The 12,665-nt window shown below is 38.1% G+C and overlaps 1 protein-coding gene and 1 long non-coding RNA gene across 2 annotated transcripts in view; one reads left to right on the forward strand and one right to left on the reverse strand.

The window, feature by feature from the left end:
• The window catches only part of Snx7 (sorting nexin 7), an 85,443-nt gene that overhangs the window by 68,306 nt on the left and 4,472 nt on the right, over window positions 1-12,665 (reverse strand). The window lies entirely within an intron of this gene.
• Window positions 9,848-12,665, forward strand: part of LOC141414958 (uncharacterized) — a 32,375-nt gene continuing 29,557 nt past the window's right edge. Inside the window, exon 1 of the long non-coding RNA XR_012439977.1 lies at window positions 9,848-10,068. This is a non-coding gene — a long non-coding RNA (uncharacterized lncRNA). The remainder of the gene's footprint in view (window positions 10,069-12,665) is intronic.

The following is a 12,665-nucleotide window of genomic DNA, read 5'->3' on the forward strand; positions in this document are numbered from 1 at the left end:
TTGTCTATCATTAGGAAAAAAGACTAACGTTAACTGACAGCTAGAGATTAAATCAGAAGCTCATCCTAACTTAACAACAAATTTGGCCCATCTTGAATGGAAAGGGAGGCTACAAACAGCTTTGAATCCTGTCTCTGCCACGGACTAAGCAGGTACTCTGTTTTTTTCCCCTGTGTGCAGAGCTTTTATTATTTACATACTGCAAAACACCGTCAATGGTAAACAGCATGATGACTGCACTACATGAATGTGAAAATATATATACACACATCTGCAGATCTAACTTAGAACTAAGGTATGTAAAATTGAAAGCAAAACTGAATGCTGCAAGAATAAAAGTCAAGCTGGCACACTGGCTCATACTTGTAATCCTAGCTACACAGGAGGCTGAGATCAGGAGGATCACAGTTTCAGGCCAGCCCAGGCAAATAGTTCACAAGTGTGAACTAAGTGTAAGCTGAGTGTAGTGGTGCACACCTGCCATCCCAGCTATGGCAGTAGGAAGCATAAAATAGGAGGACTGTGATCCAGGTCCATCTGGGCAAAAAGTAAGACCCTCATCACCAAAATAAGCAGAGAAAAAAAGGGCTGGAGGTGTGGTTCAAGTGATAAAGAGTGCCTGCCTAACAAGTGTGAAGCCCTGACTTCAATCCCCGTACCAGTAAAAAAAAAAAAAAAATAGTAAAAAGTAGGATTGAACTGTAGTAAATCAGAAGTAGCACTCGATGTATCTACCTGACTATTTATAGATGAAAACAGGCATTACTACAGCATTAATCACACACACACACATTCATAAGTTTTATACTCTATAAAAACTGGTAGTGTCACTTCTGTGTTATGATTAGGTAATCTTGAGCCACTCATTCAGAATTTCTAGTATAAATTAAGGAATTGGGACTTGATGATCTCCAAAATTCCTCAGAACTCCAAATGTATTAATACAGTAAAATGTAAAAAATAAATTAATTCATAAAGGGTTATTTAAGAAAAGGCTTTTTTTTACAACTATGAGTGGAAAAAAAAAAGAAAGGATGAAATCACAATACAGGCTATTTTTCCTTCAAACTAAATCAATAAAACTGCTTTTGAGGCATCAGGAAAGGAAGATCTAGCACACTGCTCTAAAGGATCTCCCCACGTGTTTAGCTACAGGAACCCTAATGCAACACTGAGGAAAGAGTTACATGCAATAGCAGAACAGATATGGGGGACACGATAACTGAAGAGTCAAGAAGAACAGTTGCCCTTAATATTAAGAAGCTTCAAGCAACTGCAATATAAGTAGATTTGGACAAATTTCAGCTGGAGTAATTAGACACATGAAATATAGAGGCCATAAATGTCTTGCAACAAAAGCTTGGTGCAAGAAATCATTTACAGCTCTATGAAGGCTACAATAGATTTTTATCCATATGATTGACTACAATAAAGTGACTGCCTTAAAAGAATAGACAATAACTTGAAAAATTTTATGTAATTAAACAAAAACAGGTTATAAAATCTGTGCACAACCAGATTCTGATATGTATTATTATGTGTGTGGTCAAGACAAGGAGAGGAGAACAAGGAAGGAAGGAGGAGGAGAAGGCACAAGAGGGAGTGAGTATAGAACAAAAGGTTAACTGACATTATTCCAACACTGGCATGCCGTTGAGTTAAGAGGTGTCTATGTGACTTTGCATTTTCTAAATATCTAAAATAAACATTATTTTGTAATCAGAAAAAAATATTAAAATTGTTAGAGTCGACATTAAATACAATGTGCTCAGACAGTAAAATCCATGATGAAAGAAAAGTTGTCCAGAACCATACTGGCAGAAGACTTTAGATTACAATGAGTTATTTTTTCTTAATTCACTGAGATTACACTGTTAAACACACCCTTTAAAAATATGTCAGAATCCAATGAAAATGAGATTGTCCAAATAAAGCAAGGGATGGTAACATAATGTTACATTAACAGAATTTAGGATTTCCAAATAAATGGGCAGTCAGCATGCACAAAAAACTCTGTCAAAAACCATTTCCTCTAAACACTACTTTTATAAACTGACAAATTTTAATTTGATGGGCAAACGTTCTTTAAATGTCACTGCCACTGCATACCACCCTGTGTGCTGTCATCCCCTGTACTCACCCTCCCAACCACCACAACCCACTTCTTTAACCTACTACATAATTTGGCATTCCATTTCTTCTGCTTTAAATGCACCCTTTTGTAGAGTGGGAAAGATCTGCATTAATTTACAAAGGCTCACGATTCCAGTAAGTGGAGTGTCATAAAAATATGCTTCTATATCTACCAAAGGAAGAAAATTACAGGCTGAAATTTAGCAACATGCAAGATTTCAGTAGAAGGATTTAAATTACTATGAATCACTCAAAAACATTCTTAAGACCTCAATAAAATTGACTATCCAAAGTATTTTATAGTCACTAAAAAAAATAAAATAAAAGGAAAGAAAATACACTGACAATACTCAAAAGATTTACATTTGGACAAGAATAACTCAAGAAAGTAAGTGTTTGAGAAGATCCAAAGAGACAATTAACCAAAAAAAACTCCATTTAACCTTTGGTGGTTGATGCTTTTCAGAAGACATGGATCATCAAAATTTGTTCTTTCCAAACAAAAGTCTCTCTTCCACCATCTCTCTCTCTCCTCCTTTCTCTCTTTCAACATTTGGACATAAGCCCATTACTTTTAAACAATGGAAACACTTTATTTTCATATTTTTCTTCAAGATATTACAGCAGAAGAGAAATTATCTAGAAATCTCTACTCCTGGAATTACATTCAGTGCCATACTCACAGATGAGGTAGTGAAAAGCCACACACACAAAACCAAGAAAACCTGGGGATGACTTCAGGCTGAGATCTGAATGTGTACAACAGAGCAGAAAGCCCAATATGTTGCTTTTATCCATAATCCAAAACAATACTGCCACTGTGAGGGAAACCATTTAAGCAACTTTATAAGGAATGTGTCAGTATGATATTGAATTTACTGGCAAAGTCATTTATAAATTAAGTATAAGTTTGCCTGTTGTTACTCTTGGCTTATTACATACATTTCTTATAGATTGACTTGTGGTCCCCCATTCATATTCTCAAGTGTTAACTCCTAGTATCTCAGAATGTGATCTTATTTGGAGATAGGATCTTTATAGAAGTCATTAGGCTAATATGAGGTCATTAGAGCGGTCCCTAATGTAACCTAATTAGTATGCTTATAAAAAACAAGAGAAAACATGCATACAGCAAAGACAATACGAAGAAACATGGGGAAGACGGTCATCCATAAGCCAAGTGGAGAGCCCAGAACAGATCCTGTCCTCACAGCCCATGAAAGCAAGCAACCCTGTAGACATCTCGATCGTGGACTTCCAGCCTCCAGATCTGTGACACCTGAGAGTTTGTGCTTTACCACACCCAGTCTGTGATACTTTGTTACAGCAGCCCTTGCAAACCCATACAGTGTTCCTGCAGCCAGGATGGAGGTAAGGGTGGAAGGAAGGAAGACATCATGATTAAAATATTTCATCCTTGCTCCATCCATCATTTTACAGGTTAATAACCAACTCCAGTAATTTCTGGAAAAGGTATTCCCTCCACCTTTTCGTGCCATTTTATGGTTCCAAAATTTTACTACTGAATAAATATATAACTGAAATTTGAAGCAAATGTAGACTGGCCCATAACTGAGTGCTCAGAAGATGAATACCTAAAGAAACAGGCTAAAAGGTGAGATACAACCTCTCTAAAGATGTCCTTCCTTCATAAGATGCTACTCAGGAATGTCTCATAAATATAACATGATTTACTCTATACGATAATACTAAGTCACATCTACCATCTGTGCACAAACAGCTATTTTCTTTTTACAAGTAGAGAGGGAAAAAAAATCGAAGTGAGAAGTACGATAATCAGAATACTGGCATGAAAAGGCCAGGGAAATAAAATTGCTGATACAAAGAAACACGCACACCACGAGACATCTGTAGACAAGCAACTTAAAGTGGAAGGAGTTTGAGAAACCATGTTGTGAAGAAGGCCACTCATCTTGATAGGCCTAAATTTAGACTTCCCAGCTGTGTTTTGGTTTACAAATCTGTTCAATCCGCCTGCTTATAATAATGATAATAAATGAGAAAGCCTGTGGAACACTGTGGAGAACATGATGGGGAAAAGCCAGCCTCTGTCATGTTCTATAAAGGGGCTTCAACACTCCAATCTTGTTTGGCATAATTTCCATTGCTAACTAGTATATAAATCCTTGTACGCTATACCACGATTTATTTATTTATCCATTCTTGTTTTTTTTTTAATTTTCTAACAGTGCTGCATCAATTACATTTGCATTTCCTCCAGCTTTGTGCACTACAGAACTACTGACTGATCAGAGAAATTTTTCACATACTTTTATTTGATATACTTTTCCCTTCTGGAAAAAAAGAAAAAGTGGCATGCCATAGTTTGGCTACTTTGTCTCCACCAGAATTCATGTTAAAATTTTCTTGCCAGTGTAATTGAGAGGTGGTGAATCTTTACTTTTGTGAGGTACAATTTCTCACACGCCACCTTTTTAAAAGGTCATATTTCACTTTGGATCACTGAGGATTAAGATCAGGGGGTACTGCCTGATGAATGGATTAGTGCAGTTCTCACAGGATTAGGGTGGCTCTCTTGAGAGTGGGTTGTGACAAGGTGAGTTGGCATCTTTGTTCCCTCCACTCTCGTGTGGATGTGCCCACACAGGCTTTTCCCTCTCCACCATGAGCTTAAGCAGCACGAGGCCCTTGATAGATGCGGCTTTCTGATCTTTGACTTTTCAGCATCCAGAACCATGAGCCAAAATAGACCTATTTTCTTACAAATCAGTAAGTCTTAAGTTGTATTACAGCAACAGAAATAGACTAAAGCATGACATATTAAAAGAAATCTCTATAGTCAGGCAAGGCTAACCTTTACCCAAGTTTACATGTCTAAGTGCTTATAAGTCCAAAAGTATCAGCTATGTGAACTTGTTCAAGTCACTTTACTTTTCTGAGGTTCATTTTCTCACCTGGTATCTCTCTGTGTATCATGGAAGATTAGGAGAGAATAAAAAGAAATAATAAATGTATTGCACGATATCTGCTTGAAGGCTTTATATCTTATGTAACCTCACCACAATCTACAGGGTAGATTTTTTTCTCTTTAATCCTATCGAAATATAAGCAGGATCTCTTTATCCCTTATTTTTGGAGGAGGAGATAGTTGTTCAAACTTACAACTTAGAAATAAAAATTAAATCATCTTAATGATCAGTGAGTAGGCAGGAGGTAAATTCTAGATGTTTAGCATTTGCATTTCTACTCTTTTATTAAACATTCAGACACACAAATCAATGTTTGTAATCACCTCAGTGAAGACCACTGCACAGATAAGGACAGACAATTAAAGAACACTACAGAGCTAAGGCAGCAAAGGGTCTCTCACTATGCTCTGTAAAGGCAGAAATATATTTTTGTGATCCTTTGATATCTTACTGCAAACTCAAAGTGGATTATACCAAACAAAAACATAAATCTCACACAGCATCATTGTGAATAGACATTTTTCTAGGTGTCAGCAACTGTTCCCGAGCAACATGAATGCATTATTTTATTTAATCCTTACTTCCTAGTGGAAGTAAGTATGATTTTATCACCATTCAGACTTTACAGTTAAATAAACTTGCATAGGAATGTTAATAGCTCTCCCTAAGTCACTTATCAATTTACAGAGTTAAGACTCTACCATCATCACAACACATAAGCACATAAAATACATAAAATAGTGATTTTATTTCATTTAACAAATGTTCACTGAATGCTAGCCACATGTCAGCCTGAGCCTGGCAGCATTCCTGCTCTTATGAAGCTTATACTTTTAGATGACTGGAAGGGAGAGAATACAGACAATACACAAACACCCAGACTTACAAAATAATTCCCTGTAAATTGTGACTGGGTATGATGGTGCATACTTGTAATTCCAGCACTTGGGAGGCTGAGGCAGGAGGACTGTGAGTCTGAGGTCAACCTGGGCTACGTAATAAAAACAAAAAGAGTAAGTTTTGATAAACAAAGGAGTAAGTCCAGAGAAAGTTGAGTTAAGGCAAGGAGCAGGAAGGCTGTGTGTGACTGGGAAGGCTCTAAGGAGGTTAACTTGAGAAGGAACAAAGCTGTGTCAAAACTGAGGGAGAAGAAGTCCAGACAGAGAGCAGTAAGACCCAAGGCAGAAAAGAGCAAACACTCTCCAAGGACCAGAAAGGAGATGATGGGCTGGACCATCATCCATGACTTCATCATCATGGACTGTGATGAGGAAATTACCAACCAGCTCATTTTAACACTTATTGGGTCAAAATTTCAGGAACTGACATCTTTATCTTGCAGGTCTTTAAAAGAGTGAAGGGAGAACACCATAATAAATGTTGCTGCTGAAAATCCAACAGCAAGACGTTCATCACACACTGCTAAGCCCACACAGTGCCTCATCAGACTGCTGGTAAATGCTAGCCAAGTGAAGAGTGTCAATCACAATTTATGCAATCTAGTGACCTCAATTACACTCCCATAATTTCTTACCCAATGGAAGATTTCTTTTTATTACCACTCTTAAAAATTTGGGTTTTCTTTATTCAGAAAGGTCCAACATGCCAACTGTCTCTAACTCTGCCACAGAATCAATGAAGGGGATGAGAAGAGCACCTATCCTGGGCTAACTGCCAGGCAACTTTCAGTGCCTCCCTACAGAGGGAAAAAAAAGTCCTGCCACAATGGGTTCTACCACTGGCTTTTAGTGGACAATGGCACACAGCTGAACAGATCTGACAGCTACATTCAGCTTTCACCAGCATACATTCCTTTCCTTCAGTCACAGGAATGGTGTGTCCCAGTTAGGGGTCACTTCTTTAGTCTCAGTCCCAAAATGAAAGTAATTTATGGAACAGACTCAAGGCCTACAACAGAATCACAGCTCAGCCACAGCTCAGGTACACAAGCGAGAAAGCACTCTTCATTGCAGGCAAGTCACCGAGATCTTCAAGTTGTACTTCTGCATGCCCTTGTAAAAGCTGGCCAAGACACCAGATGTTTAAATAGGTTAAAACACACACATTTAACTACCTCAGCTTTGCTGCAAGAGAATAAATTAGGAACTTCCCCCCCCCCCAGCTTTTAAGACTCATCTACCAAGAATTTGCCATGTGTTTTTGGTCACATATAATAAGGCTTTCATTTTAATTCTAAACAGACTTTCTAGTCTTCATATTTCATTTTAAGTGATTAAACTTTTTTACTTCAAAAGAAAAAACTTCTAATTCTCATATTGAAAAGTTAAAAATTATGAGGCCAGGCAAGTTGGTTTATGCCTGCAATCCCAGCACTTAAGGGACACAGGCTGAAAAGTTCATCAATCTGGGCTACATATTAAGACCCTGTCTCAAAAAATTAATTAGGACATAAAATTACAACAAAAATGAACCTCAAAAGTACTATGCTAAGTTAGACATGGTGGCACATGTCTGTTATCCCAGCACTGGGGAGGTGTGGGCAAAGAAAATCTAGAGTTCAAGGTCAGCCTGGGCTGCATACCGAGACTCTGTTTCCAAAAAACATAAAAACAAAAAAATGTATATAACATGTGTGTACATTTTTAAATATATGATGCTAAATGAAAGAAACCAGACATAAAAGGCAATATACAATCTATCTGTATGAAATAAACAGAAAAGGAAAATCTGTAGAGATGGAAAACTGTGGACTACTGCTATCTAGGGCTGTGTATGGAAATGGGAACTACCTGTAAACAAGCAAAGACAGAGAAGAAAATGTTCTAAACTTGGTTTACAGTAATGACTGCATAACTCAGTTAAACTGACTTAAAAACTCATTAACCCAAAATGGGTGAAATTTATGGTATGCAAACTATAACAAAAGATTGTTGGTTTTAAGACAACAACAAAAAAGAGAGAGCATGTCATATAAAAGCATGTCTCAAAGTATAAAAAAAGGAAGGTAAAATTATTTGTTTTCATTTTTAAAACTACCTATTTAAATCTTCCGTTCTTAATGTTGTAATGATCTTATCAGTATTTGCTAAAATTTTTTATTATCCTTTTAATCAGTACTATAGGTAACATTGTGTTATCCAGCATGATCAATCCAGAATTAATCAAGCATTTTATTTAAAAGAGATAAAATCTGTGACTAACACAAATCTGTTCCCACTTACAAGGAAAACCTTAAAAATATACACTTACGGTAATGAACTCTGAATGTTTAACTTTTAATGTTAAATTTTCTTTGGAAGTATGGGTGCTACATAAGTACACAAATAAAATAAATGTTGAACACTGTAAATGCAAAGCTATTGAGTCTGTGTTTCCTACAGGTCACACCAGCTACTTATAAAACTGTCAGTTCAAAGGTAGGCTAGACATACCATCTGGACCCTCAAGGATGAAAACTTAAAACTGGATGGAACACATACTCATTTTAGACCCTGATATCTTACGCTACAAAGGTATGTTGATTGTAACTGATGAGCCCTATATTGGAGTATTTTATTATTATTAAAAATGTTCACAGTTTACATTAGATTGTGCATCTTGATAATCTTGACATTGTTATCCCAAAATACTCTACTAATTTTCCTAATTGCCCCAGATCAAGACATAATAAATAAAACACTGTTGTTTCTGCTAGCCCTTTCCCCCATGTTGCCTGACCCTTTCCATTCCTGTGTTCCAGCCTTTAGATCTACCCTGTGAACTACCTAAGAACCATTTCGCTCCTTTCCAGCTGGAGCTGGATGTCATGGCTGGTAACCAAAGGCCAGAGTCAGGTGTTAATAATGCAAAATGATTTGGTTTTCAAATAAAACAGAGTTCCTGAATGACTCTCCTGTGTTTTGCATACTGTGTGTTTGCTTCTTCTAATGCAGTATAAACAGGATATTCTGTCCAGGACTGGGGTTCAACAAAGCTGTGTCATCCAGCAATATCATTACTCACCGTTGATTAAGACTGATTTGTTTTAATGCTATCTATTCAGTGTTCTGACAGAAAAGAACCATATAATACAAACCAAATTTACTGAAAACAGATCACTGGCAAATTACTGTAATAATTGGGCCAATAAGTCTGGAAAAAAGTCAGAAGCCATGTCATTCATTAATGTAAACATATTATAAATATATGATCTATACATTTTATAAGTATTTAATGTTACTACTCACCTACCTTCAAAGAGCTTAATCTACTGAAAATAGATAAGCAGCAAAAGTTTTTCAGCAGAGAATAAACATATTTATAAGAATAGGATACATTAAGTATTATGATACTCAAAACAGCAACGTGGGGAGCACAGAAGAGAAAGAGACTAGGCTGGTGGCAGAGCTCGCACCTGCCTATCCAGCACAAGACCCTGAGTTCAAGCCTCAGAATCTCAAATGATGATTGGAAATTAGGATATTACCCCAAATTGGACTGGAATGCAGCTCAGTGGTAGATGCCTTGCCTAGCATGTGCTGGCCTGGGTTTGATTCTCAACACTAAAAAAAAAGCAAGAGAGAAAAAGAAATTAATCCTAGCAGGGGAAAGAAGACTGTTCTTAGGAAAGAGGTAGTTTTACACAGGGCCATAAACAGTAGGAGGATTTGTGTTGTGTTGATCCAACAATAATTACACAGAAGCAGAAAATACAGAGTTAAGTACATGTGGTAGCAAGCAGACTAAATCACTGCTTCTAGGCCAGTACTTTTCAAATTGTAAAAGGAATCGCCCATGAGGGAGGGAATCCTGATCAACGCAGGTTCTGACTCAGTGGATCTGGAATGCAGTCAGAGCCTTTGCATTTCCCGCAGTTCCTGGGTGAGGCCACTGACCATGGGACACAGGCTCCAGATGGAGAGAAAAGCCAGTGTGTGGCCTGAACCACTGAGAGCCTTGAAGAGAGAACAGACTATATGGCCAGCTGCGTGAGCACACGGGATAGACTGGAGGCAGAAGATGAGAAGGATGAAGACATTATGAGGTTGTATTAATTTTTCTCAGCGATTACTGCAAAATTACTAATGGTAACATTGGGACAGAAAAAAAGACACTAATTCCAGAGAACTCAAGAAGGTAACACTGATGGGAATATTTCAGATACATGGACAGACCTGGACCATGAGTGAGTGGGGGAAGGAAAAGGTAAACACTGAGCATTTTATCTGAGGTTAAGTGAAAAAGGTTTGGAAAAAGAAATATGAACCATTGGGAAATGATACAATGTGTCCATTCTGGGAACTAAGTCAGCAGGTGGAGGAGAATCATCTGATTTAGACTTTCCAGTTCTCTTACAGTTAAATTTAGCAAGCTAAAATTCCATTGTTACTAGTGGAAAAGGACAGTTCAACTACCACACCCTCCTCTCCTCTGGGACATTAGTCATCCAGCTTGACTAGAACACTTTAGTGACAGAAGTCATGATTACACTGGCCTACCTTTTCCATTTTGGAACTTGGGATTAGAAAACTCTTCTTTTTATTGAATGTCACATCTCCACGTATGTTTGTTTTGGAGCAGGGGGTTGGTTTTTGGTTTTGTTTTGAGACAGGTTCTCACTGGGTTGCTCAGATTGCCCGTGAACTCACTGTAGTAGCCTAGGCTGGCCTCGAACTTGTGATCCTCCTGCCTCAGCCTCTGGAATACTGGGCTTACAGGTGAGCAGAACCATGTCCAGGTCTTCTCCAGATACTTTTGACCCAGTGGTCCAGTCTTGCCCCTCATATCTGCAAATACTTAATTTACCTAGCTCATAATGCTCTTCATGAAGACTTGCTTAAAAGAATTAACCCAAGTTCTTTCTAAGCTAAAGCACTTTGGTTCTTCACCAGAGTTTCCTAACACGCCATGGTTACCAAAATATACCATTAGGGAAATACCTTCATCTATTCTCCTTCATGGGTGGCAAATGTATGGGAAAAAATTGCTGCTACCTCCTGTGCCAATGAAAAAGAACGAACACTACCAGACCCAAGTTGAGCTCAGAAAACATCTCAGGCCCCAACTCAACAGAGCATTCCAAGAATCAAAGGATCGGTAAGAAGGCACTGGCTTTTGGAGATGAGCTAATATTTCTTTGCCTTTTCTGACACAGACTCTCAGTTTCCCTTTTCAAATACTGGGGATAGACTGGCGATATAGCTCAGTAACAGAGTGTTTGCCTTGCACTCTGAAAAAACAAAGCCCTGAGTTCAAATCCCAACACCAAAAAAATTAATTAACTCATTAATAAAATAAAATACTGAGTATGGAATGGATCTTCAGAGGGGCTTGGGCAGTTCGGATTACAATTAAGATGAAATGTGACCTTGGAAATACAGCATTTGTTTAGGTGCACTATCACGTCACTAGTGACTATTGATCTTTCAGGCATGGAAAGCCACAAGGAATTTTTGCACATAAATGGTCCTATAAAAGGTCTCCTCAAATGGGCCCCGAAGTTTTGTTTAATTTTATCATTGCTCACATATGCTAACTCAAAAAGAGAACTTGTGGGTTTTTATCTTTTTTTTTTAATTCACTCAGGAAGCAATATAAAAGAGTACTTAGCATAAAGACAGTGAGAGAGTGGGGTTTCCAGTGGGTGGAATATAAATAGCCCTACATCAGTCCTATTTGGTTTCTCTCTCTCTCTCCCCATCCTCCCATCTTTCTTTTCCTCTCTCTCTCCTCTGTCTCTCTGCCTCTCTCTCTCTCTCTCACACACACACACACACACACACACACTCAGTACCAAAATGGTAAAAAGGTAAAAGGCACTGAGCCACAGTCTAGAAAGCTGAGTGTAGACCTTTGGGAAAAAGGGACACACATAGTAAGCCACTTAAACCTCATATTTACTACTTGTCCTCCTGAGGCATTAACAAATGACAAATCTGAGACAGAGACATTAAATAACCTCCCTGATGAAACAAGTCAGTGGAGCCAGGGTTTCAAATATAGACATTGTATCTATAGTCTTTGCTCCTAACCACTAAGTTTATGTCTTGGTTAGATTTTTACTTATAATGACCAAAAGAGTTTTCTTCAGAAGTTATAATTTCTTCTAATTAACTAATTTATCAAAAGATTGAGAAGGCTGATCATGCCACACAGACTACTGTTACAGTTACCATTGCTATGCAGCAAACCATCCCCAAACTTAGTGCCATAAAACAAGTTTAGTGTTTTAGATTTTATTTTGCTAGCTGGTTTATTAGGCCAGGAATTCTAATAGCACACACAAAAATGGCTTGGTTGTGTTCCACGGTGCGTGAGGCCTCCACTGAGATGTGACAGCTGAGGGCACCTGGGTGCTAGGACATCTTCAAGCTTGCCACTTAATGCTACATGACACTTGGGACTTTGCTAGAGGTGCTGGCTGGAGGATTTACATATATCCCGATGTAAACCACTGCATGGAAGCCTTAAGTTGCATTTCTTACATGGCAGCTTCAAAAAGCAGTGTCGCACTGCATTCCCTTGCATTCCCTAGCCTTGGAAGCTGCACAGTATTGGTTAAAACAGTCAGAGTCCCTACCCCCATACTCAAGGAAACAGTAGTGGTTGTCTTTACCCAAAGCTATTCTCCAACCTTTGGTT

The sequence above is a fragment of the Castor canadensis genome, chromosome 12 (genome assembly GCF_047511655.1).
Source record: "Castor canadensis chromosome 12, mCasCan1.hap1v2, whole genome shotgun sequence".
In the NCBI taxonomy this organism is placed as follows: domain Eukaryota; kingdom Metazoa; phylum Chordata; class Mammalia; order Rodentia; family Castoridae; genus Castor; species Castor canadensis.